The sequence below is a fragment of the Chroicocephalus ridibundus genome, chromosome 1, assembly GCF_963924245.1.
Source record: "Chroicocephalus ridibundus chromosome 1, bChrRid1.1, whole genome shotgun sequence".
Taxonomy (NCBI): Eukaryota; Metazoa; Chordata; class Aves; order Charadriiformes; family Laridae; genus Chroicocephalus; species Chroicocephalus ridibundus.
Window position 1 is genome coordinate 90,785,822 of NC_086284.1, and position 27,245 is coordinate 90,813,066.

Consider the following 27,245-nt stretch of genomic DNA (forward strand, 5'->3'; position numbering starts at 1 on the left):
CTACTAGTCTGAACTGTTGTAATAGATTATTTATGAAAAATGCTATACAGATGCTTATCAGAATAACTTTTGTATTTACAACTTGTCCCTGAAACCCTCCTTGAGAATCCTTATACCTACATGTGTACAAGTTCACAGTAGTTCCTTTTCTAATGCCATCAAAAATAATGGCAGGAGACAGTGCCCTTCAACACATTGTGCTAACGATTTTATTCACAGTATCTCCTCTCTCCTTGACCCAGTCCAACGCTACAAAAGGAATGCTTAACGGAACAGAACACAAAATCCTTTGAAAAGCCAACTCATTTGAAAATGTTTTTAAAACAGAGGACATATTGCTCTTGGATTTTCCTAATCTCAGAAGGTCTAGAGATGATTACTATAATTTCTCAATGAAGAAAGGACAGGGCAAAAGGCAACTTGTGCCCAAAATTTCTAACCTGCATAAATTATATATTTGTAGAATTGTACATATGTGGGGAAGATGAGCCATGACAGCTGTTTGCCAACTGGCTGCTTTTTTTGGCAGATGCTCACTCAAAACCATTTCAGAGTTTTCCTTAATTTGCCCAGGCTGTTTGGATGAAATCAGCACATCGCTGTGTTCCTTCTCAGTTCTTGGAACCAGCTCAAGTATGTGATAGGTTAGGTGTAACAGCATAAGCAGGCTGTTACACCTCTTATTGCGGCACACTGCGAAATTGTGTGAACACGTGGGTGTGTAGAAAGGAACAAACACCCCAGTGCTGAAACAATGCTGCTGAATTACATGTGTCCTACCCCTAAAGGACTCCAGGAGGGTAAAGACCCAAAACAGGGAAGGAAGGGAGGAAGGGAGGGAGGAAGGAAGGGAGGGAGGAAGGGAGGGAGGAAGGGAGGGAGGAAGGAAGGGAGGGAGGAAGGGAGGGAGGAAGGAAGGAAGGAAGGAAGGAAGGAAGGAAGGAAGGAAGGAAGGAAGGAAGGAAGGAAGGAAGGAAGGAAGGAAGGGAGGGAGGGAGGGAGGGAGGGAGGGAGGAAGGAAGGAAGGAAGGAAGGAAGGAAGGAAGGAAGGAAGGAAGGAAGGAAGGAAGGAAGGAAGGAAGGAAGGAAGGAAGGAAGGAAGGAAGGAAGGAAGGAAGGAAGGAAGGAAGGAAGGAAGGAAGGAAGGAAGGAAGGAAGGAAGGAAGGAAGGAAGGAAGGAAGGAAGCAGTGCTAGCCCTCACTGTTTTGGTGTAACCAGGCTATCAAACCTGCCACAGTGTCCTATTGTTGTTTCCAACATATGAGCAAGGACAGCATGTTCCAGTAAGCATTGGGATGGTCAGGACATTATGACTCCAGAACATGCCATAGTGCAAGAGCAAAGCGACCAATATATAACCATCTCTACAAGAAGAAATCACAGCACACATAAAAATATAGATTAACGAAAAGTTGAGGTGAAAGAACCTGAAGAGATTAATAAGAAGTCAGGTATTTTGCTCTTGTATGTTTATACTTGTTCTTCCTAAAATATTTCATGTTGTCTTTCCCCTTACTGTTACATGGGGAAGGGAAGGCAAGGCAAGGCAAGGCAAGGCAAGGCAAGGCAAGGCAAGGAAGCTGTGAGTATGAAAGGGTAATTTTTCTCAGTTGTTATAAAATAGACGAAGACTTCTGACAAGCTGTCACCTTTGGGCACTCATAGACTATCTAGTAGGTGTGAATCTCTGCCTGTTATCTGAAAGCAGAATTCAAAGGTTTCCTTGGGGACAAGAGAATGTATAGTCTGAATTGCTTGTTATGTTGTGTATTTTACCTGTCATTCCAATTGTAAACACCACCAGACTCCACAATGGAGCAGTTCTTCCAGCTGATTCAAACAGCCCACTAGTTGATTTTCGTCCCAGCTGACATCTGATAAAACCCAGGTATTAGTCTTATTGAGGGGTGTATATTTGATAAATTATGTTGAAGTAGTAAAGTGGATAACACCTCATCTCGACCGTGAAGTGGATACTTTGTTCCAATCCCATTTCCACATACAGACTTTTTTTTAATGACAAAGCCATATAAATTATCTGGGAGTGAGAGAATCAAAGAAAGAGAGGAAAGCGGTGAAAGAGGAGCTGGTATGGTAAGGAAAAGTACATGCGTCAAACTGAGACCAGAGATACTTTTTTTTGCAGGTGGGAGAAGTACATCAGCTATGCACTTTCAAAAAAGAGATAAGGCTGGCACTTGTGCCAAAGTATTCCTCTTCAGTATAGTTAACTTAGATCTGGGATCCAACTAGCACACTGCTGGCTCATAGAAAAAAATAATATATAAAACTACCAAGAACTGCTGTTGCAAGTACAACATGAACTATCAGACCTCTACCTAAATAGAAAATGCTTAAAGCACATGTTATTACCATCAAAGTATAATTTAGAAACACAAAAACTACTGGGGGTGGGGAGGGAATCACATTTATCTTCGGGATTTTTAGCACTAAAGATTCCTGTATACTTCAAGTACTACTAAATGAGGCTTGCTTATGCCATTTAATACATGTTTTGCTAAACAAATAGTACAAAAGTCTTCTCAGGTGAAAAAGCTTTATTTTTAGACTGCATGATTAGGTCAGGTTTTTTGGTGTTTAATTAAAAGTAGTGGCTTTTAATGTCATAGCGTCAGCTACAAATCCGTAGTGCAGCTATGATCTGCAGTTTAGCATCTTCAGAATTCTTTGTGTGAAGGTAAGCAGGAACTTGTTACCAAGGATAATCAATGAGTCTGTGAGACCTCATCTTTGTTTCCTCTTACTTTTTATTGACTTTTAGAGTTGCTGGTACTTTTGTTGAGGAAGTATATGTAAAATGGGATAAAATTAATTTTACATAAACAAGCAAAAAATTAAAGTTAAATCTTTCCCTTGACGGTCTATTTAGATCTCAGTCACCCAATCTGGCAGTGTCCAGAATGACCTTGTTAATATCACATCAGTAGACAGTGTATTTCAGCTCATTTGGAAACCTGCACACTGGAAATCAATGCTTAAAACGTGTGTAGCAGTATGTATTCATCCACATCTCATTTTGTAGTCACCAACCTTTTAATTAATTGCCTTATTCAATTCAGTAGACCCTATTGTTTATTTTAGGTTGACTTCCAAATGTGTGAGATTTGCACTTCCCCTTGAATTATGTAGTTATGGTCACAGTTTACTCTCCTTGATTGTGCAAATGTATCTTCTTTTCTGCTTTGTGCAATTGGAAAAGAGATACACTTAGCCTGAAATATTTTTTAGGTTTTTGTTGATTTCTTTTTCAGTAAACATCTTTTTCAATTTTTTTTTTCCAGAATGAACTTGTGCAGTGCTTAGTCTATTGAATAATATTATTCATGGTTTAAGTATAATTTAGAGTGGTTCCTTTTCCTATTCCTTTGTCAGAAGGTTTGAGAGAAAAGTTATGAAAATTTAAAGATTAATAAAACAAGTTTTAGAGAATTTATGTTTTCCAATAGCAGTGGTACTTCTTTACATTTAAAAAAAGGATTTAGAAATTGAATTGTTATCACATCTGTATGTGTGTGTTTGTGCACATGGATATGTACATATGTGTGAGCAACTCCTGTCGACTAAGGTGAATTGGCTAAATACAAAAATTAATGGCAGAGGATGTTAATACATTGTTGTATTAACAAGCCCAGAGATGAGAATCATACACTTCATAAAGAGAACAGAGATCACAGTGCACGATAGGAGTTGTGCAAGAAATACAGTGTTATCTAGAAGTGTTATGGACACTGGAATGTGCAGGTGCTGAATGTACCTCAGGTATAGGCTAATAATGATTAACTTATGATGACAACTTATCTTCTGAGAAAAGGTGTATTATGCCTTATAAAGCTGTGGAACTTGATCTCCTCAAATATGCCTGTATCAATATCTATTTTTTAAAGGAAACAAAGCTGATATGTTTCAGTTTTCTGACTGTTAATTCTTTCAAAATGAGAACACTTATAGTCCTTAACAAATTTAACAAAAATAATTTAATCAGTTGGGATCCATCATGCATTTCTTTCAATCCATCTGTTTTGTGGATGGAAATATATATGCTCAGATTTTCTGTACTGTTCCAGATTCTCATTGTATTAGACAGATTTAGGCTCAGTCTTCATCAGAACTGTGTTATATCAGAGGCAGGTTTAAGACAGGGAATAATTATTTAGTAGTGTAGAAGGGTGGGACGACTTGTTCTATATCACTAATAAATGTGCTTGCTCATTGGCAGATAGCTGAGGAATTGCTACGGAAACTGGTTCTTTGGAGAAATGTCCTCCTGAGATAAACACAGGCACACAGAGGTCACAGCTTGCAGGACAGGACAGAAGAGCGATGAAAAAGCAGTGCCAAATGAGCAAGTGGAAGTGCTGAACCAGCACGACTTGTCTGCCTGCCAGGAACAGATATTTTGGTGCATTGCCAGATGGACAAATGCTGAATTGCTCCTGGTCTCTGAAGGTGGAGGGAAGTAACCCAAGCGTAGGTTAGCAGAGCTGGCATGACTCAGAAATAAGAGAGGAGAAGCCTGGCTCCTGTACAGGCGGGGCAATACCAGGGTGGATCAAGGTGGTGAAGAAATGCAGTTTGTAAATCCATATGTGAAATGTTTCCCTTGGAGCCAGTGCTGAACCCATGTCCTAGTATGAGCTCCGGAGAAGAAATACTGACAAAGGCAGCTTTTAGAGATACTGTAAGGATCATTGTTGTTTATGATCATGTAGCTAAAATCCCCATAATGCATCCTTACAATGAAGGGGTTTAATCCCATGTTTTCCCCATCTTTCCTTGCAGACACTGGAATGAATTAAATTGTATTAAATGTATTAAATTTAACTCTGCCTCCCCACACATCCTTATGCTGTTTGTAGAATTGTCTTTTCCTTGGCAACACTAAACTGCTGTGCAAAGCTGTTAACAGCCTGTCTGGAGACTGCTGTCAGGCTCCTGCACAAATGGCAAACAATGTGACGCTTGTGATACAAGCTCTTCCCAGCTCACATATGTATTGTGAACTTTAGTTACAGAACTGTTTTAAAAGCAAGCTAGAAGTATCCAGATGAAAGTTATTCTAGAGGTATGAAATGATAATCTCCAAGATGTAAACTGGTGTGAATAAACATGCAACTTACGTACACATAAGTGTGCATCCTAGTATTCTAGTGGATGGAGTACGTAGAACTCCTGGTGAATAGAGTGAAATCCAGTTGATGGCCTGTCACAAGTGGTGTTCCCCAGGGCTCAGTACTGGGGCCAGTTCTTTTTAATATCTGTCAATGATCTGGACAAGGGGATCAAGTGCACCCTCAGTAAGTTTGCAGACAACACCAAGTTAGGTGGGAGTGCCGATCTGCTTGAGGGTAGGAAGGCTCTACAGAGGGATCTGGACAGGCTGGATCAATTGGCCAAGGCCAATGGTATGAGATTAATCAAGGCCAAGTGCTGTGTCCTGCACTTGGGTCACAACAACGCCATGAAACGCTACAGGCTTGGGGAAGAGTGGCTGGAAAGCTGCTGGGTGGAAAAGAACCCGTGGGTATTGGTGGAGAGCTGTCTGAACATGAGCCAGTAGTGTGCCCAGGTGGCCAAGAGGGCCAATAACATCTGGCATGTATTAGAAATAGCGTGGCCAGCAGGACTAGGGAAGTGATTGTCCCCCTGTACACAGCACTGGTGACGCCTCACCTTGAATACTGTGTTCAGTTTTGTGTCCCTCACTACAAGAAAGACACTGAGGTGTTGGAGAGTGTCCAAAGAAGGGCAAAAAAGCTGGTGAAGGGTCTAGAGCACAAGTCTTATGAAGAGCAGCTGAGGGAGCTGGAGTTGTTTAGTCTGGAGAAAAGGAGGCTGAGGGGAGACCTTTTTGCTCTCTACAACTACCTGAAAGGAGGTTGTAGAGGGGCGGGGGCTGATCTCCCAAGTAACAAGTGATAGAACACAAGGGAATGGCCTCAAGTTGCACCAGGGGATGTTTAGACTGGATATTAGGAAGAATTTCTTCACCAAAAGGGTTGTCAAACGTTGGAACAGGCTGCCCAGGGAAGTTGTTGAGTCATCACCCCTGGAGGTGTTTAAAAGATCTGTACATGTGGTGTTGAGGGACATGGTTTAGTGGTGGACTTTGATAGTATTAGGGTAATGGTTGGACCTGATGATCTTAAAGGACTTTTCCAACCTAAACGAAGCTAAGATTATATGATCCTATAAATTTTGATCATAAAATACCACCTTAAATGTAGCAAATTATTTTACTTATTAAAGTTCGGAAAAATCACTTTTTTTTCCATCTGGAAATTATCTGTTTCCCGAGGTAGCCAGAGAATTTAAGATGGAAAGGTATGCACACATTGACATGCTGAAGTCACACGATGTGCAAGAAGTAACACCTGTAGGAGTACCTCCATTTTACTAACTGAAAGCATTCAGGGTTTGGGAGACCCGATTTCAATTCCCTTTCTCTTCTTGATGGAGTCTGTGTTTGAAGTCTCTGAATAGGGTTCTATCCACTGTAATTACAGTAGTCCACATGGGCTACTCTTAGTCTCTATTAATACTATTTTCTCTTCTGAATATTCACTAGTAGAAGGACCGAAACACTGTCATCTCCTGAGTTATTGACTTACCATTAGGACAGAGTAGCTTTTTTATCTTTGGGGGGCTTGGGGTCTCTTATTGGAAGGGTGGAAAGCAGGGCATATTAATTTACTAGTTATTGGATAACATGAAATTATGTCTTTTCATATATTCTCCATGAGCTGTTCTACTTTCTATAAAATTATGTAAGTGTTATTAGTGGCTTCCTGGGAAGTGCAGTACCTGAGTATAACATCTGCTCTGGAATATATTTATTTATTTTTAGAAGTGGAAAAACATCAAGAGAAAACACTGAATTAGCTTATTATTTAGTGATTATGGCTTGGTGAGTCCCTAGAAATTAAAAAATGTTGATTTCAAACTTCCTCAGGGAAAGTAAAAAATTGAATGGTGCTCCTCCTATCCTGCTAGGATGCCCTGCCTCTGTGTTACTCCAGCTTAAATACTACCACCTGCAGCAGTTTTGTGAAACCAGCCCTTCATTTTCTTCAATTTTCATGTCTACTCCAAAATTGAACATTTTATTTTGGCTCAGAGAAAAGGAATTTCATCCAGGTTCTAATTTTGGAAAGAAAAAACCAAAATATTTCAGTATTTATTCAATTAATTTTTTCTGACTGGGGTTCATCAGGCAATGAAGAGGGGAAGAGCAGCATAGATTTATATGTCCCAATCTAATTCTCTTCACAGGAATTCTTTTTTTCCCTTACAGCACCAGAAAAGAAAATATTTATTTATTTATTCAGAACAGAAACAAGGACGAAAATCAACACACAGTAAAAATTGCTGTTTAGATAAAGAGAGTTCTACCTACTTCCTCACAAGATGTACTGTCTAAATCCTTTTACACAATATATCTGAAATCCTTACAGTGCTTTGCAGGGCTCTTTCACTAACTTGTAAACACACAGAAAAGAAGAAAAGCATCAGTAACAGACTAAGGCAGTAGTAATGAACTGCGGAGTCAAACTGCTGATAACAACAGGAGTTTAATATTAGCCATTAACCTCTACAACATCCCTGCATTCAACTTGGAACCAGCTCTCAGAAAATGCTACCTTCCCTATTGATATGCAACCCAAGAGAAATATTCACTTCTGAAATTCTCGTAATTACAAATTCTACTCTTGAGAACAAAGACTGTTGACAACAAAAGAACTGAAGTAATTGCGAAGCTTAAAATGTGTGGATGCTCAAAATTTTGCAAGCATGTTTTTTTTTGTGGAAGAACTTGTCACTGCTGTGCAGATATGTGATTTCTCCTGCAGAGACTGCAGGTCATCTTCAATAGTAAAAGATGGATTTCTGAACTGCAGGAGGCAGGGGAGTGCATGGCTAGCTGAAGCTTCAAGCAAATTCTCACAGTTAACTGTGTAACTAGAATTAAACTGGTTATGTGCAAGTACAAACTCTCCACACTTTAAGGAAAACACATTTTTTGGGGCGGTAGGGTAAAGAAAGGGAAAGACACAAAACTTTTCCTTCAGTATCATGTTTTAAGCAGTTCTGGGTCAAATTTTAAAAAGACTGCTTCTGGCTCCTATGATGGCTTGAGTTTCCATAACCTGAGATGGCCAGGTTTGTCAAGAAGAGGTAATATGTTTTATTAAATAGAGTTCACCTTCCTCCAGCTTTATCAGACAAGATGGTGGGAACGCAGTCTGCAGTACATACCAGTTGGCCTAATACAAGAAGGACAACAAAAATGCAAAAATAATGCTGCTTCCCACCAAACATTACCTTGCATTTATCTTTAGATTCTTGTGGATACAAATAACACTATCACTACGAAAATAACACCCAAGGGGGTGTATTTTTTGAGTTTTGGAGTTTCTCACAGCTCTAATCCATTGCTCTGGACACACTTAACTCTTTGATCCATTATTATGCTCACTTTGTAATTCCATAATTTCAATTCTTGTGAAAGATCTGGAAAATGTACATGGAATGACCTGTTTTATCATGTGCAATATTCAAACTTCCTTTTAGTTCCTTTTGTTCCTTAATTTTATGTTCCATATGTAGAACCAGAATAATCTGTGGTTATTTCATAGATTCTGTGAATATTTGAAAGCCTTTCTCCAGACCACTAATGGCCTTTGAGAAGGTTTCACATTATCTCATAACTTTGTCATCTCAAATCATTGCAGTATTTTAATCATTAAATATAAACAAAACAGCAACTAGAATAAAAAACCCACAAAAACTTTCCCCTGTAATTTCTGCAGTGATTTTGTGATGTAATTAATTTTTAATTAATTGGTAATGTAAGCACTACTCCTAGCCTGTCATCTTATGAAGTTTTTTTCAAAATGCATCGCAATACAGAAGGAAAACTATGATGGCCCTTCAACACGACTAAGCTTGTCTAGATCCTATTTCTTCTCCAGTTAATTTCTCTCCTTCAAGGGGATGGTTGAGACAATTGTTTGAAGTGCTGAAAAAGTGGGAAAAGTCTTCAAGCAGGATTTGCTCGAAGCAGAGAGAAACTGAAATAAAAAAAAAACAGTCAACCCTCAAACCCCCAACAAAACAAATATCTATTTGCTTAACAGCATATCTACATTTATGTCTCTGTCTTTTGTTGACTCATTCCAGTTCCTTTCTAAGAGAAGTTTTACCTACCCAATAGATTTTATTGATAACCATAAGCAGTCTACCACAAACATGTATTTTAATCTTCTGTCTTGCACATTTAGAAACAGCAAATTTTTTAACTGATTCAAGTTAAAATAATACTGTGAATTCAGTCTGTCCTAAAAAAATGGAAACAAAATTTAAATCAATAAAGACATTGGGAATCTTTTTACATGTCTTCACCTTCTTCATCCTTAAAACTTCTAAAATTTTGTAGTTTTTTCCTCAGAATTAATAGGGCACTAAACAGGGCTAGTGACAAACACTAGCATGCTAGGACTTTCACAGTCACAGGAGTCCAAGAGCTGAAGCTTTACAAAAGTGTCCAATATTTAAAATATTGAAATAAACTAAAACAGCATGCACTATTGTGAAGATCATGCATACCATGTTTTTTAGCACAATTTTGCCTTTGGGTGTAAGACTTGATGGCAAATGCAGAGTTTCTTTAAATATAGTAAAAAAAAAAGGAGTGTCATTCTCGGGTAAAAAGTAAACAAACACAAGACACTATTAAGGATAATAATCCGTTAGTTGGCATGTTTACAGTACATTGAAAGCACAATAGAAAATATAAAAAGTCATTTCAAATTCTACATGATAAATTTGCTTACTCTGGCTAAAATAATATGTATATTTTTACATCTCCAGGAAATGCTATCACCAAGACATATAGCTAATGATAAAATCACAACACTTTCCATTTTAATGCCTTAATCAAAGTTCGGCTTCTTTTAAAGAAATAAAATTTCACGTGTCACTTCTTGGGATTCAAAAAGGGTAACTAAATTCCTTACAACAACCATGTAGCTTTTCATGCTCAGAAGTCCATATCGGAAATGCATTCATACAAAGTGAAAATCGGTGGGGGAGCCCCCAAGGCACCTCCGGATAACAAGATAGAAAGCAGAGGAAATGTATGACAAAGTTCCTTCCAGATATCCATCTTCCACTGAAAAATGGAAAGGGCATAAATTATCTGTTTCCTATAGAAATTTCAGAAAATGAGAGTTAACGTAACAGGCAGAGGTTTTAGCAACATATGCCCTACCCTTTTGCCGCTTCTTTCACACAATACTGTCTCTCCCATGCCTGGACAATTGTTTCATTAACTATCCTTTCTAAAAGCTAATAATAATAAAAAATTCTTACATCAGAAGCCAAGAAACTGCTTGGAATGGATAGGTAGAAAATAATTTTTTTATACCGGCCACAGCTACATCCCAATTAATTGCTATTATTCTCACTTGATTAGAAGACTTTAACAAGCGCTTTTTTTACAAGACTGATGCTGAAAATTATTGACATGAGCAGACCACTGCCATTGGGGTGATGAACTACATAGGATTTTGACAAGAAAGGTCACTTTAATGAATACAAGCTATATTGGTTTTTTAAACCTCAAATCAATACTGTTAAAAACAGACACCTTCCTCTCCTTCAGCCTACTTTTTTTTTTTCATTTTCAAATACTACTTTTTGTTTTCATCTTCCTTTTACTGAAGATCTTTCCCTCTACCTCAACATCTTTGCCTCTTCACATTCCTTTTATTTTCTCTTCCCTTTTGTCACTGTCTCACTTTTTGATCTCTCTCTTTATGCTTCTACTTAGTAAAGTACAATGACTATAAACTCTTCCTGCAAGTCACTACTACCTTTCAGCAGATGGCACTGTTATTTAGTCTAACTAGCAGGGCAAGATAATTAACTTTAAAACACTTCTTAAGCAAAAAAATATAGACTCCTTTTAAACTGTATTTCCACCTTAGATGCAAAACCAGTGACAAAATTACTGAAAAATATTAGAAAATTATTTTTAAAACATCAGTGTGAAAAATATACATTATTACATGCAGACCTCCTTTAAGGGTGTCTGGAACCATTTAACTAACTGCCACTCTTCTTTTTTTAGCGAACTACAAAAAAAAAAAAAAAAATCGGGGGGTGAATTTATAGTGCTTACACAGCAGCATTGGCCTACAACCCAAGCAGGTAATTTTGATTTTCTTGGCATGGTTGCATATACACATCTGCAAAGGACTGCTATAGGCAGGCAGGTGACCCCCCTGCCTGTGTGTGATGCAGTCTCTGTCCGGCACAGGGAGCCCCCCGGGGTCTGCACTGCAGGTTCCTGCAGATGCCCAGAGAGTCCAGTGGAGAACAAGCAAGTACTCTGCCAACGCTGTCAGGAAAACATGCAACTTCTGTCGGCTCCAATTACAAGGAGAAGATGAATCACATCTCTTAACTGCATCCCCAGTGGCACTTCGGCTGCTGGAAGGCAGCTGTGTAAGCAGGAGTTTCTCCAGGCTGCTGCCAGCCCCACTGTTTTCCCAGTGGCTCCCTTCTGAGGATCCCTGAGGTAGAAAACCACACTCTATCAGTTTTCTCAGACTGATCCATGCACTTCTACTTGCAGATTGCTCCCATGACCTTTCTGTTACAGTTAGCACCGAGTATTTTACCTCTAACACATCCTATAGACTTTCAGCTTCATTTGCCTTTCACCTTCTTGCCAGAGCAAACTTCTAATGGTGAAGCTGCTGTCATTTTTCTGGCCCTCAGACTATTATCCCCTGCTGGTCTTCCACTAATTGGGAAAGACCAGGAAAGGGGAACTGGGATGGGAAGCAAACGTTTAAGGTGGTGTGGACTAGAGACTCCTGGTGATTGGTAATACAGGGCTGAAGGGGCCCACCTCAAGCGTATGCACATAAATAAGGGACAGCCTACAGGACATTATTATGGGGAAAGCTCACACATCTTTTCTGGGAAATTAGCATGACTGGGTACTCTCTGAAGCACCTGTGGGGAACAAGAGGATGAACCAGATGTCTGCTTGAAGTTACAGGAGTACTATCTCATTGGGATCATACAGACATGGTGGGATAGCTCATACACCTGGAGCACTGTGATGAATGGATACAGACTCTTTAGGAAGGATGGGCTGGGTAGGTAAGGAGGGGGAGTTGCCTTTTATGTGAAGAACGGGAATGCATGAAGCTCTGCCTAGACATGGAAAATGAGCCAGTCGTGAGCTGGGTCAAGAGTAGACTGATTAATGTGGGTGATGTTGTGGTGAGTGTCTGCTACACAGCACCTGATCAGGATGTAGTAATAGACAAAGCCTTCTTTAGGCAACCAGGAGAATTCTCACATTTTTCAGCTCTGGTCCTCATCGGGAACTTAAACCACCCCAATACCTGCTGGAGGGACAACACTGCTGTGTTGCACTAGCAATATAGGAGGTTTTGAGAATGCAGTGATGATAAATTCCTAAAACAGGTGATGTAGGAGCCAACAAGGAGAGCGCGCTCTGGTAGGTCTGATTCTTAAAACAAGAAGAACTGGTTAGGGATGTGAAGTTCAGCAGAAGCTTTGGCTCTAGTGAACATGAGATGGTGGAGTTCAGGATCCTCAGAGGAGGGAACAAGGTAAAAAGCAGGATCACATCCTTGGTCTTCATGAGAGCAGACTTTAGCCATTTCAGAGGCCTGATGGGAAGAATCCAATGCAATACAGTCTAGAGGAAAAAAGAGGAGTCCAGGAAAGCTGGTTGATTTTCAAGAGCCACCTCCAGTGGTCTATCCCAACATGCAGGAAATCAAGCAAAGGCAGCAGGAGGCCTTCATATATGAATAAGGAGCTCCTAACAAGACTCAAATGTAAAAAGCAAGCATGCAAGAGGTGTAAGCAGTGCTGGGTGACCCAGGAAGAACACAGACATACTGTCAGAGTATGCAAGGATAGCATTAGGAAAGCCAAAGCCTACTTCGAGTTGTATCTGGCAAGGGATATAAGGAAAGATTGATTTCTACAGGCACAGCAACAGCAAAGGCCCTTTTCCCTTCACTCCCACCTATCTCAACGCTCCTAAACATTTTTGCTGCTTTCAACTCCAGGACCCTGTCCTAATTTCCTTTGCTCCTACCATCATCTTCCAACAGTTCACAGTTCCTTAAACATCATCTGTGTTTTCCCATTTGCCATCTTAATTGCATTTTTTTCTGTACCTTTAATCTCATTTCTGCTTCTCATTCCTTTCAGTTTTATATCTTTTTATTTTTCTCTTGACTATCAAGCCACTTTCTCAAGGAAGGCATAGTCCACCACCTCACAGACATTCACATAATTAAGCCAAATGAAGCCATCATTTTTTGTACACTATGTGTTTATGATTCGTAAACTGACAATGGAGGTACAGAAGCATAGCCTTTTAGGTGATTTACTTTTACTCCTGTAAGACTGATGCAGTTTCCATGCCCTCCATCAAACTTACATAGCTTCTCTCAGTTTTCATGCTTCCTGGTGCATGTCAATGCTCCATTCCCTATCAATGTATTTCCATTGTCCACCTTCTGTTCATTGAACAGTACCCAAACACTTTCATCCTTCCCTCATGTTTCTTTAAGTTCCCCTGAAAAATTCTTAGATTTCTTCACATTTTGGTCTGCTCGCTTAATGATTAGGAAATATTAAAAATTCTTTAACTTCACATCTGACTTTCCTACTTGTTCATTCATTCATGTTAGATATAATTCTACAAAGCTTTTCAGCACAAGTAGCTCATCATAAGCTCCTTTCATCAAGCCTTAATCCTTATGTTATATTGCAATTACTTTTGTGTCTTGCTAAAGGGAGAAAGTTATTGTTGGAAAACTTCCAAGTGGATCAAGCTGGTGAGAGGGTGCTAAATAGTAATGAGTCTAGGAGCAGATGGTGTGGATGTGTGTGTGTTATGGAAAACATTTAGATTTCAATAAATATACAAGTACTAGAAAAGAAGAAATTATTTTAATTCTGCTAATATTTTTATTTAAACTTCATATTTTTCCTGGTAACATGGTAATATGAACATCACATTTTCACAAGGCTATCGTCAAATGCCATTAACATATAAGAGTATAATATTATGGATGAAGTTGTTTTCCAAATCACATCATTCAGTGCTCGTTAGAATGGCTTTTAAACATTATTGAAATACGAATTGTGGTAATATCCTATTATCTCCATTGCTTAAAAGTCCTTTGCTTCTCAGAAGAATTTTAGTTTTCTGGATTAAAATGAGCAAAAATAACCTGGGCACTGAGATATGAATGAGATTACTACAAATTTAAGATAATCTAACTTGCTGCTTGCAAAAAAACCCCTTATCTGTTGAATCAGAGCTGAACAGTAACTGTCAATTATTGGGCCAGCCAGGTAGAAGACTGGATGGAAAATGTGACTGCTATATTTGAAGCAGCCAGGATATAACACATGTCAACAGTCACATTTATTGTTAACTGTTATTGTTCTTCTGTGACATGAAATGTGTAAGACTTTAAAATACTTAGTGTTTCAAAAATACACTTCAACAATGCCATGGAGCAATCTGATCTGTGTTCTTTGCTTAAATAAATCATCTAGAATTCAATAAGGATGTTAGCTGATAAGTTTTTGACCAAGCAAATTGATTTAAACTCTATGAATTTGCCATTTTTACATTGTCTTGTGTTCTCAATAAAAATACTGTCTGGCTGCCAAAAAATTTGTTGTCTGAGAACAAAATGGATTTTAACATAAAAACCCTAATAGCCCAATATTTTTTAAACATTTTTCTGTAGACCTCAAAGGGACACATCCAAATTATTTTCTCAGCACCTTTGTATGGAAAAATAATTTTTACCCTTCCTGTTTCCCTTCCACTATCCAAAGCTGACCTAAATTGCTTAATTACAGGTAAGATTTTTGAAGTTTAGCAGCATTCTTTGAGTCAAACATCCCAGAATCTTGTTCTGGCACAGGCCAGGGCAAAATCTGCTCCAAATGTTGGAGTCCTATACAAAGGAAGGCTTTATTTACATATCAAAAAAGAAGTAAAAAAGAGACAGAAATGCACTTTCTAATATTAGGTAACAACCTGATTTGTGACACAGAAAAATATTTAAACTGCTGACGTACTTCACAAGTATTGACATATCATAAATATTACACATCTCCACGGTAGATTTTATTTGGTTTAAGTTCTGTAGTCTTGTTGGAGTTCTTATTTTTGCCCATGTTCTTACCTTTTGACTTAGTCTTGACATTCATGGGAAGAAAAATCCTCTCGACATTAGTGGAACAGCAAAAGTTATTACAAGTAACATTCCTTAAAATTTATCAACTCCTCTGAAGTATCTGAATCTTTTTTTTAATACCCTGAAAATTCTTCTACTGATTCTACTCACTCTAAAGTCCTTCTATCTGCCTTTTCTCTGCTATAATATTGCAGAAACTTTGATACAGTTATGAGACAAGATCGTATTCTAACATTTTTTGGTGGTTGCAAATAACAATTTTTAAAAAGATCAATTTTGGCCTTTAACACATACTCAGGGAGAACTATCTTTGTGACCCATCCTTGACTCTTCAAATACTGCTATTTCTTTACAAGCAAATGGAACGATTTTACATTAATAATGTTAATTTTTCCTAATATTAAAGATTATATTGTGTAACTTCTGTCTTCTCATTTTTAATGGAGGATATTACCTGCTGTAGAACATCTGATATGAAATGAACTAGTCCATAATGGTAACCTACCTACCTAAGAAAGTTGTGCCTGTTGTGCTTTTGACAGTAATGCTCTTTATGCATCCAGAATATATATTTTCTTAAAGTTTTTTCACTTATCTAGGAGGAAAAACCGGTTTTGAGGGAGGTATCCTAGGTTAAGTAGGATACTGGGGTTAGCATACATCTAGGAAAAAGAAGAATGTGTTTAAACGTAACAAAACTTTAATTTTCCTTATCAGATTAGGTTTAACTATCAGAGTTTCCTCTGAGAAAATGGACAGCTAAAACATAGCTAACAGAATACTGTATTTCAGAAGCATTGAAGACTGTCAGCATTTTTATTTTCATGCTAAAAATTAATTCCCATATGAAAGTTAATTTTTAATTAGATGCATGGATGAAAACTCATTTACTGATGCTATAAAATCACTTCCCAGCTATAATAACGTTGTTAGATAAGGTGTATTATTAGTTAGTTCAGATATGCTAAATTGGGAGTAAGGGAAGACACCGATTTGGACACATCCACAGTTAAGTGCATCTCAAGTAGAAGGACTGCAATTTATTCACATGATCAAATAGAAAAAGTCAAAGCTTTTCCAGGACTATTAATAACTGACTAAGGAATCTAGTTCTAAAAATTCTGAAAGAGGCGTGTGGTAAGGAATCTGTTACAGTAATTACAGTGGCATCAGTTAAATCATTACTGCATTGAATAGCTATACAGAGTATATTGTACCAGAGCAAAGTATGTGCTTGCAGCTATCAACTGTTTTTTATAATGAGCTTTCTCAATGGCAATATGGGTATTTCAAAGCTTGCTCCCACTTTCTCTTTGGTTTAACTTTCTGCAAGGAGATGGTTAGTTGCACCTTCAGATCAAAAAGTAAAATGCCCTGGAGCCTTGGATGCCAGAGGAGATTTATGGCAGGTTCACCAGAGTCTTCAGAGAGCTTTGGAAGATTTTTTTTGTATTTTATTATTAGATGCATTTCCAGTGCTAGTAGGATTTTTTGTGATGCTGATGAATTGCCTCAGTGTGACAGGACCAGTAAGCCTGTAACGTATTCAAACAAACCACAGAGGAAAGGTACGAGAGCTTTTATGAAGCCAATGCAAAAGTGCTTGGTAACTGAACACAGTCAAGGACTTCACACACTCAGGTCAAGCTGGTATTAGGAATTCTTGGATAGTGCACATAAAGAAATTTAACTCTATAATTGAAATGGGCGACGAACAGATTACTGAGATACATTCTCTCTGGTTAAACCTGTTAGTTATGCTAGGCCAGTGCACTTTTAATCTCCCAAATTAAAGTGGCACTCTGCCTTTTGCTCTGAGTTCTTATTATTCAGACTTCTTTTCTTTTCTAAAGAGCAGATGTAGTGGTGTTAGGCCTCTGATAGTATCCCAAGACTTTGGGCATTTATTTGCTACATCTCCAGAAACAAACAGTAGTTGAAGCATTTCTACAGAGACTTGTGACAGAGCACAGTTGCTTATATTGGCATCAAGAAACATGCAGAAATTGATACAATAAAAGTATAGACCTGTATGTATTCTCTTGCTCCAGGAATATTTGAGTATTGCTTGATATCCCGTGGTAAATGGTTTCAACACGTCCATGGTTTGCTCTCTTCCCTACATCTCTATCTTGCAGTTTCCCTAATGTCTGTAGCTTCAGCAGGCAGCAATAGCTGCTTTTTTGTGCAACAATCATCAGTTTTTTGGCTGATCATCTCCAGTGGTGTTCGGAGACTGTATCTATGCTATGGGCAGGGCTCTTACAAATCTTCCTGCTCCCTCAGCATGGTTGCTGCAGCAGGAGGAGGTCATAGGGCTGCTCTGTTTCCTCTGTTTTCCTGGTGTTCCTAAACTCCCTTCCTGCTGCAAAACACGTCTCAACAGGGAAAGGTGAGGGTACCAGGACTTCAGGGAGCATCCTGGAGCAGAGCTTCACTGCGAGGATGTGCCAGCATGAGGACCAGGGTGTGATTCAGATAAAACACTGTTTAGCAGCCTTTCTAGCTGCTTCTCCTCCTTCCTTCCTCCCTCCCTCAATTTTTTATTTAAAATTATTTGGTCTGAAGATTAACAACCCTCCCTCGTTTCCTTACCATACAAGCTTTCCTAACTGGTGTCAGGAAAGGTGTAAAAAGCCGAAAAGGGAGACAAGTTCTGCACCTAGTTTAGGTATGTAAATTACATGGGTAATTACAGAGAGTCTTTATCTGTTGCCTGAGACTGATGCTGCTTCTCCATTCAGGAGAACTCAGATTGTACTACTTATCTTCACAGGAGTTTCTCCTAATTTTGCCACCTGATCACCAGTTACCAATGTAGCTTACTTTGTACAGCTTCCACTACCATGGCAAAGAATATATATTCCTGTTGTGGCAAAGGGAAGGAACTGTGTGCTATCACAGAAAGGGCATGGGAATAAGTACCAATCCAAAGCTCAAAACTTCCTCCCTTCTCTTGAAAATAACAGTAGTGCAACTAATGTTATGAGAAGAGGAGGAAAGAGTAGGGCTTCAGCAACAAAAAAGAACGGACTTCTCTAAAGCAGTGGTTCAGGAAATGCAGGGAAGAGCAATTAAGAAATTTTCATCCTCTATCCTTTCAAATAGAAAATGAAGTTCCACGAAAATTAAGTTTCACGCAAATGACTGAGAACATTCTTTGTGTTTCTGTGTTTTCCCTTGCCATAAAAATGGACAAGAATATCTCCGTTGTTAGCGTCTCAGTTTAAGGTTGAGTCATTTGTACTGAAACATCTTGATTTGACAAAGCAAACATTCATCTGGTCTATCTGACAATCATCCATTTCTGAGCAATCATGAGATTTCATAGGAAATGGGGACTGCCTGCCTCATCTCTGCCAAGGGTGCAGCCCTTTGGCTGTACGGCATCTGCTGTGAAAAACCACAGCTCTGCTGTGCTGCCCAGCTGACCCAAATGCAGTGTTCTGTGGAAATCCAGAGCTCACTGATGGAGAACATGCTGAACGCATCCTGTGCAATGATGGGGAAGAGTATCCTTACAACTGGAAAGACAAGCAGCTTAAATAATTGACTACGCTTCCCAGCACCATATGGTAGCAACCAGCACACAAAAAGCTTCACTGGCCACTAAAAAATCCCAGAAATATATTTATTCTAACAACCCAACACAAATTTTTGTTAAAATGTGTGGGACAGACATTTTCATTCCCGGCAGCTATGCCATCTCGTGTTCCCTGTCTTTCCAAGTAGCCCTTCTTCTCCTCCCGCACGCATCAGTCGGGCACAATTACACAAACTTAACTGACAGTTCATGTCAAAGAGCAAACCAGCATGTAAATGCTCAGCACAATTCTCTCTGGAGACACAAGAAACACGAAAATACAACTCCTCACCTTTACCAATTTCTAAAATTTACAGGAAAAATATTTAAACACTTTTAAAAGTAAAGTTTCTTTAAACTAGAGACTGTGTCATTGTTTAAACATGATCTTTTCCATGTATAAACACACACGTTTGTGTGAAGATATGTATATATATACACACACATACAAGAAATGCTCTTCTAGAAATGCTTTGGTGTGAGCCAAGTCAGTTTTGAAGACGCATCTGAGCAATGATATGGGTTGAAGCAGAGTTAGCAAATTCAGGATTTCAGAGTCTCAGGGTCAATAAATGTGGCATGATGAACAAATTAATTTTTTATTATTCCTAAAACCTGAAAATGAATGCATCAACAAATGAAACTACAACAGAGAGATATAATTTGCTGTCTCAGTTCACAGTTAGATTAATGGAAGAGTCATGCAAAGAGTGATAGGACTAAACAGTTTCAAATTACTTCATTAACATTAGTGGCAGAACCAAACGCGTGCATCTAGCAGCTTTAATAGCTGCAGTTAAGATTACAGAAAACAAAACAAAAAGCTTTTCACTAAAATATAGATATGTATTTATGATGAGGAAAGTATCTCAAGGGATTTGATACTTGGAACTTGAAAGGGATTTAATACTTTGTAACAACCAACAAGAGCGCTGATATTATAGTTTGTTTTTGTGTTGGTTTTGGGGTTTGTGTTCGTTTTTTTATTATTTTATTTTTAGGGGAAAGAAAAGGGACTAGGCTCTCATTTCTCATTGCTGTACCTCTCTCTCCAGCTTCAAAAGTTGTCATCTGGCTTTCAAAGCCTTCAAAAAATTCTCCTGCAGTTAGCGTTTTTCCAACTCTATAACTGGCCTGCCTTTCTCTTTACACCGTTTTCTGTTATATCAAACACCAGCTACTTATCTTCAAATATAAGTCCCTCACAACTTGTCCTTCCTTTGGTTATATCTCGTTATAAACAAATCAACTCACGTGACTCACTGGCGGTTAACATAAAGCTCTTGGATTATTTTTCTTATTTTTCAATTATACTTGTAACTTATTCTTTCCTCGTGACAGTTTTTCTGTAAAAATCTGTAGAGTCATTTCATTCTTCTTTTTCAAATCCATGAGACTCTATCCATAAGTTGCATTTTGCTAAAAACTGAAGACTCTCTTTTCTTCATAAACACAGAATCTTTATACTGAAAGTATATTGGATTTTGATTCATTACCTGTGCTATTGTCAACTATGATCTGTGCTTTGCTGTTATTGTATTTGGCAAAAATCTCTTCCTTATCTATATTTTCTCATTCAGTATTGATTGTCCATCTCCTTCCTTCGGCTGCGTTAAGGTACCAATCTATATCATCTGTGGTTTGGGAGAACTCACATCATAATACTTTTCCCATTTCAATTTACGGGATTGAGTTTAGAATATTCCTATCAAATCAAGGGGAAATGTCTTCTGATTGCACAAAAAAATATCATAGTACTGAGCACTTTTGAAAGTCCAGTTATTACCCCTTTTTCAGTAAAGAAGTTACAGCTAATATTTGTAAAGGATTGTAAAGAGAATTCAAGTTTACATTTCTCAAATTTGTTGCTTCTATCAGTGTATTTATTAGAAGGAAACCACAAACTTCTGTGTCCCACATAGTGCACATTACGTTTTAGTTCTTTTTCTTCATTGAAAAAAAAAGTCAGCTGGTTCAGCTGCTTGTGCCTACATAGGGCACTGCCAGTGCAAAGGGTGCTCTCAGGTGCTTTCTTAGCAGGCGGAAATTATTTCATGATACAGCCATTATTTACAAAAAAAAAGGATGAAACTTTTTGCAGGAGGACAGAACTCAGAAGGTACCAGATGTCACCTGGAGTTACTGCTGTTCAGGTCTGGACATCCATAAACTGCCAATGAAAGCGAGTTGTGAAGCTACCCATTAACAGTCCAAGTCAATGAATTAGACGAAGGGAGGCACTACAACTAGAAAAGGATTAACTGTGGGTTTTTTTGCTTTCCATCCTAATTAGCATGCTATATTTCCATGCTAAATACAGTTAATCCATATGAGGAAGAGCATTGTTCATAGGAAGTAGCCGTACTACCTTTCATTACAACTACCAATTAAGTTCCTTTAAAAAGTGTACTTTACTGCTAAGACTCCACACATACTCCACACACATCATTATTCATTTGCAAGAGAGAAAGATTTTTTGGTGTTACAACTCCAATTAAAATAAGTTATTCAGTAAACAGCAAGCCTTACTGCTTATCCAACATCCACATATGCCTTTCTGCATATTCACCTTTGCAAAATCATTCACACACTTCAAACTGATTGGGAAGTCGATCAACTCAAAGTCCAAAATATCTGGTTGAAGAGATAACTCGTCACTTGTCTTGGAATAAGTGTTGTCAGTCCTTCTGTAAAAATGCGTACCTCCTGTCTTTTTTACTTTCTCCTCCTCTCTTTCTTAATTTCTAATGGGGTAAGAGGAAAAATATCCTGATTATGAGGAAGTAAAGCAAAATACAGCATTGTTCAGTTTACAGAAGACCAGTTCTGTTGACCTTAGGTCATTCTGTTGGATCTGTTTCTTCTCCTAGGCTTTTCCTGAGGGAAAACAGATGAACTCTTGAGAGAAGTTTGGTACAGCTGGTAGCTATGTCAAGAAGAGTTCAAGCTTCAGGAAAAGCCAGCTTGTTGGCTGCCAAATCTAATTATTACTGCCTTATTGAACGTGCATATGTCTGGAACAATGAATACATGCATTTTTATTAATACATGTAAAAAAATTGAAATGACAAATAGATCATTGAATATCTTGTTCTGTATGTCAAACTTTTTGTTTGATATTTCTTTATATTAATGGTTATAATGCATTATAATTTGAAAAAAAAAGTGTTAACTGTTGTTTGCATTATAACACTAATCCAAAATGCTCAATATAGATGCATAAACAGTGTAGTGTATGTTAAAACACTTACATCAAAAATTGTTGATTCTCCTAAGCCTTACGTTGAAAACTATTAGTAGAGGGGTTTTTTCAAAACATAAAAATACCTGAAAAAGCCAATGACAGCTTTTTAACGGTCGAGTGCTTTGTTATACTTTCAGAGTTTATTTTTCATCTCTGAAAGAATTACAAATTGAATTACTAAGAACTGTATTCATAATATACACACAGTATTATAATATACATTTTAGAATTATAATGTTCACATTAATAATATTATATTATCAATTGAATACTAGATTCTTTCTCATTAGAATTCTAGCTGTAATTTTTGTAGCCATTTTTGAGATCACAACAAATGACAAGTCACTTTTTAGGGTTCTTGTTGATTTGGTGGGGTTTTTTTTACATATTTACTATCTCTTTGAACTTGCCCCACAATTAAAGCTTCATTACAATAATTAATTTTAACAGAAGCTTTACGGTTTTTTTTGTTTGCAAGAATCTCACTGAAATAGCAAAATCATAAACAGAATATATACATATGCAAATTTTTTGTAGAATCTTAATGAAAAGTGAATTGAAAGCTATATGCATTTTACCTTCATCAAACTTACATAAACTTGGTTCTAATGGCGACCTCATACACTGTTATGCTGCTGGATCAGCCTATCTGACTGGCAGACTTTCGACTTGAAGTTATTCTCCATCAACAGTGTTGTAGATTTCTGTCTTGAGACTGTGTAAAACATTTGTTTGGGTATCTCCTAAGGCAATCGCTTCACAAAGCACAGGGCATGTTCTCTGTGGGATTATATTGATACAGAGGTAGAAAAAAGTTTGCAAGCTTTTCCACTTCATTTCTTGTTTTGAATAGATATAACTATGCTGGATTTAGAGCAGCAAGAAACTCCTGGGTTTGGTAATGAAAGTCAAGGTATAGATTTAATTCAGCAACAGGTGAAAGCTTTGAGTCCACACACATGATTTAGATTTTGGCCCTAATCACTGCCTGTTTCCAGCACGCACGTAATATAATTCTGTCTAGAAAGGAAATTTTAAGACATATTGTCCTACTCCAATGCTTGTACCCTTTCCAATGATGGTTCCTGAATAGGCTTAAAAATTATGGGTTAGCCTTCTTGTGGAAGATTTACTATGATCGCTATCCGTAGCTGCTTCTGTGATAGTAAGGATGTTTTCCGCTTTGTAAACTGTTCTTTTTGCTTTGTTTCAGTGGTACTGCAGGACCACAGAGGAGTAAAGCTCTGAGGATGTCTGAATTATTTTGTTGTAACTGAGGAACACAAACAGCCCAGAAAGTAAAATTCTTTATAAGAGGTTTAAACAGACATCGCTGTTACATTGCCTTTCAGCTACCAGAGAAGGAATAGAAAGATTCCTAATTATACTGAGCCATTTTTTTCAGGGAAGAAAACCAGAGACACAACATAAGAATTAGGTGAGGTGAAATTAAAGTAATTTTTCTGTGACAAAGATCTTCTTTTACACAAATCAAACAAAAATTAAGAATGCAATGAATTCTTAGTTATACTGTGCAACATGAGCTACGTCCTTTTAAAAAAAAAATTCTTGTACAAATAATCTGAATTGTTTTGGATTATAGCTAAGACAAAAGCTCCTTTAAAAACATTTCAGACCAACACACATATAAAAGAAAGCCATAGCCCTGGAAGTTCAACCCGGCAAACTCTTATTAGCTATTGGAGAAACTGAAGCATGCCTTTCTCAAATGTTTTGGTCCCTTCTTATTATTTCTAAATGTGGAAGGACTCCATTGCTTTGGGAAAAAAATGCAGAAATGGAAAAAAAAATTCTTAACTAAATTTTACAAATCCCCTTACATTGCTCTTAAATTCTCAGGTGTCACAAAATTAGGAGGTGAGGATTACTACCTTATTACTCCCTTGAAAGTACTGAAAAGCTACGGTTCTATATTTCTACGCGTGCACCTTTTCAGGCCTCCCAAGTTTAAGATTACACTACGCTAGCGACATGAAAGACCCCAGGAAATGCATGGACAACAAGAAACCTCACGTCTTGCCAAAAGGAGAAATTATACCATGAAACATATTTGGCTGTCATAACATATGCTTACATTCATTCCTGTGGGAGGAGGAGGGGTGGTGGTGGTGAAAGATAAAATCCACTCCCTAACAACAACAATACCAAACAAAACCACTTGTCAAGTCCGTGTTTATATTCACCCTACACCAGTACCTGTTTCCTAGCCCACAGGCTCTGTTTCCAGGCAACTCGTGTATACTTACCTCTTTCACATTACTCATACACTGCAAACTTTCTAGTGCATTAACCTGCAATCTTCCATCTTTCTGTAAAGACTGCCTCCCTTACAGTCCTTGCACGCTTGCAACAATCTTGAGCACTTTCTCTGGCATGTGTTTGTCACAAAATAATCCTTTTAGGACTTTAGCTAGGTTATCTTGCTCATACTACTTTGAATTCTGTTTTCATCTGCTACATCCAAGAACGCTTTCCTGCCATAGAGCTTCTAGTCACAAGGCTATCTTAATTATGTTAATCACTCGCTCCCAGCTAATACAATTAACTATAATTAGCTGATCCCTTTCCTCCCATACTTTGTTCCCCCAGGGGGATTAGGAGTTATTAAACTAGATGAATACCCAATCCCTCTTGCACGATTATCTCCCAGGAAGAGCCCCAGGGCAGAAAGGCAGGAGATGCATCGCCCACGCTCTTGCCTGACCCAGCCTGGATGAGCAGCAGAAGTCCCTTGAAGAAGCATTGCCTGAAAATGTGTGTTCCATTATAATAACCTTAGATGGAGGATGGAAGTCATGGCACAACACTCTGCTTAATTATTAAAAAATATTTTAAGACTGATGTGGATTTTCCTGGAGTACTAAAACAGTGTTTGTCATTCTCTGCTGCAGAGACACATACTATAGTTACTGCTGCACAATTCCTTCTCTTCCTATTCATACCGGAGAGGAAAGTCCCCTTACATGTATGGAGCTGATTGTCTACCGCCTGGCATGCAGTGTAGTGGTGTACAGTTAGATGAGTCATAAAACTGTGGTCATTTACAGTAAATGAGTTGCAAAGGAATCGTGTCCTGTCTGGCATTATCATTCTGTCAGCATTTCACATTGTAGCCACTAGTGACCACACTGCTAAAGCAATCCTCAAGGATCTCATATGACATTTCTCTATTAGTACCATCATCACAGGTTGCATAGGCACATTTCTCACCAGCTAGATGTTCTAAGTGTTTTAGGCAGGCTTTTTGATGCAGAAGGCACGTGTAAGTTCTACAGAGGATGCAAATGTATTTAAAAAAAGATATTGAAAAGGTAATTTGGCTACTCTGTATGACCTGGAAATACATGATGCAGGAGCACAATAATGCCTTTTGAAAGCCTGGTATAATGGAATAAAGAAAACAGGTGAGCATTTCTCAAAAGCATGCTTATCACCACCAAACAGAGATACCTACAACTTACTGACAAATAGAAGAAAATCAGTGAAAGTACTATTAAAAAGGGAAATGTAAAACAGTAAATGTAAAAAAATACATATGTCAGGAGCAATCCTCAATTAACAGGGATAATGGTAGATGACAGAATAGTCTGTTCCAGCTTAAGCTCCTCAGGCTGTTACTGATACTGTTCCTCATTTCCTACCACTTTTAGACTCAATGCAAGTGCTTTCAGACTCAGTGCAAGTACAAATGATCAGAGTAGGTATAGTGATACAGTGCCAGATTTGAAAGTGTACATATGCTTACCTCATATTCTGAGTCATATTCTTTGCATATTTTACCATTCCAATAATTTTTACTGTTGTGACTGTAAGTTCAGGTTGCTGACAGTGAAAATTGTAAATGGCCATGCTCCAGGGACAGAGAACCCACTCACACAGCTCAGCCTCAGGGAGGAATTTCAATTGAAATCACAAATTTATGTGAATACCCACTGTCATAATTCATTCCTGTATTTAATGACAATAAAGCAGACATCTGTGACCTCTGTGATTGTGACTGGAGGGAGATGTGACAGTTTCAGGTCTGTATTTTACATGTTCCAAGGAATATGTATTGCAAATTTAAATGTTTCTTCTCATGGGCAGCTTTACAGTCTTGCGGGGGGATGGTGGGGAGAAGGTATATAGAATGAGACAGGAAAGATCAGCAGATCGTGCAGTGGTAGGGGGGAGTCAAGCAGAGTTACACCTTGAGATTGCCTGGAGATTAATTAAGAGCCTAGAACATTTGCTGAATATATGTCTGTCTGTTGTCTGTCTGTAATTCTGTGTTGTGCTCAAGATCTTGTTTCTCGGCAAAGAGGAAACACACTTTATATGTAAAGCCAAGAATTTATTGTTGATATAATTGATGCCTTAACAGTCTAATCCAAGAGTCATTAGTAGTCCAGATCTATTTATTACAGAAAAAGAAAGCATCCTTCTTTACAGGAAAAGTCTCAAAATTGTTATACACCCACTTTCTACTGTTTTCCTGGCGTAATGCTCACCCTTCCACTGCTCCTCTGGATCCTTATGTTTGTGGTTTCACTCTAGTGGTGGTGATAGGGTGTTATAGGGAGTTTTTGGCACCTGCAGTCCTTTGCTGGTAGGAATTTGATGTTCATCTTGGTCGTTTCTTTATCTTCACACCAGAGATACATGTGGGGTCATATTTGTTTGCTAACACGCTTTTACATCTTGCTCTTTCTTCATTGGCCTGTGTCTCCACGTTACATTCAGATTCATTATGTGATGCATTTTACATATGTTGGATATTTCTTTTTTACTCTGGTATTTATCTTGACAATTGTTTTCATCCTGCTTCGGGTCTGCATTTCTTTAACTGGTCATTAGTGAGTTTAAAGCTGTGGGGCCACCAGTGCGAAATCTGTGGCCCTTCTCCTATCACCCCATGACTGTACCCCTCTATGCCACATCTTGTGCCTCCACTTCTTAAGCCTCTGCAATGGTACCTGGCTTTTCTTTCCCTGAACAATAGCTTTATACTATCCATATAAAACCATGGTGCCATAAGCAGAAGTAAAACAAATTAGCCATAGCCACTAACTTAGAAAGAGGCGAAGCTGCAGGCAGATCAATAAAGGTTTGCATACT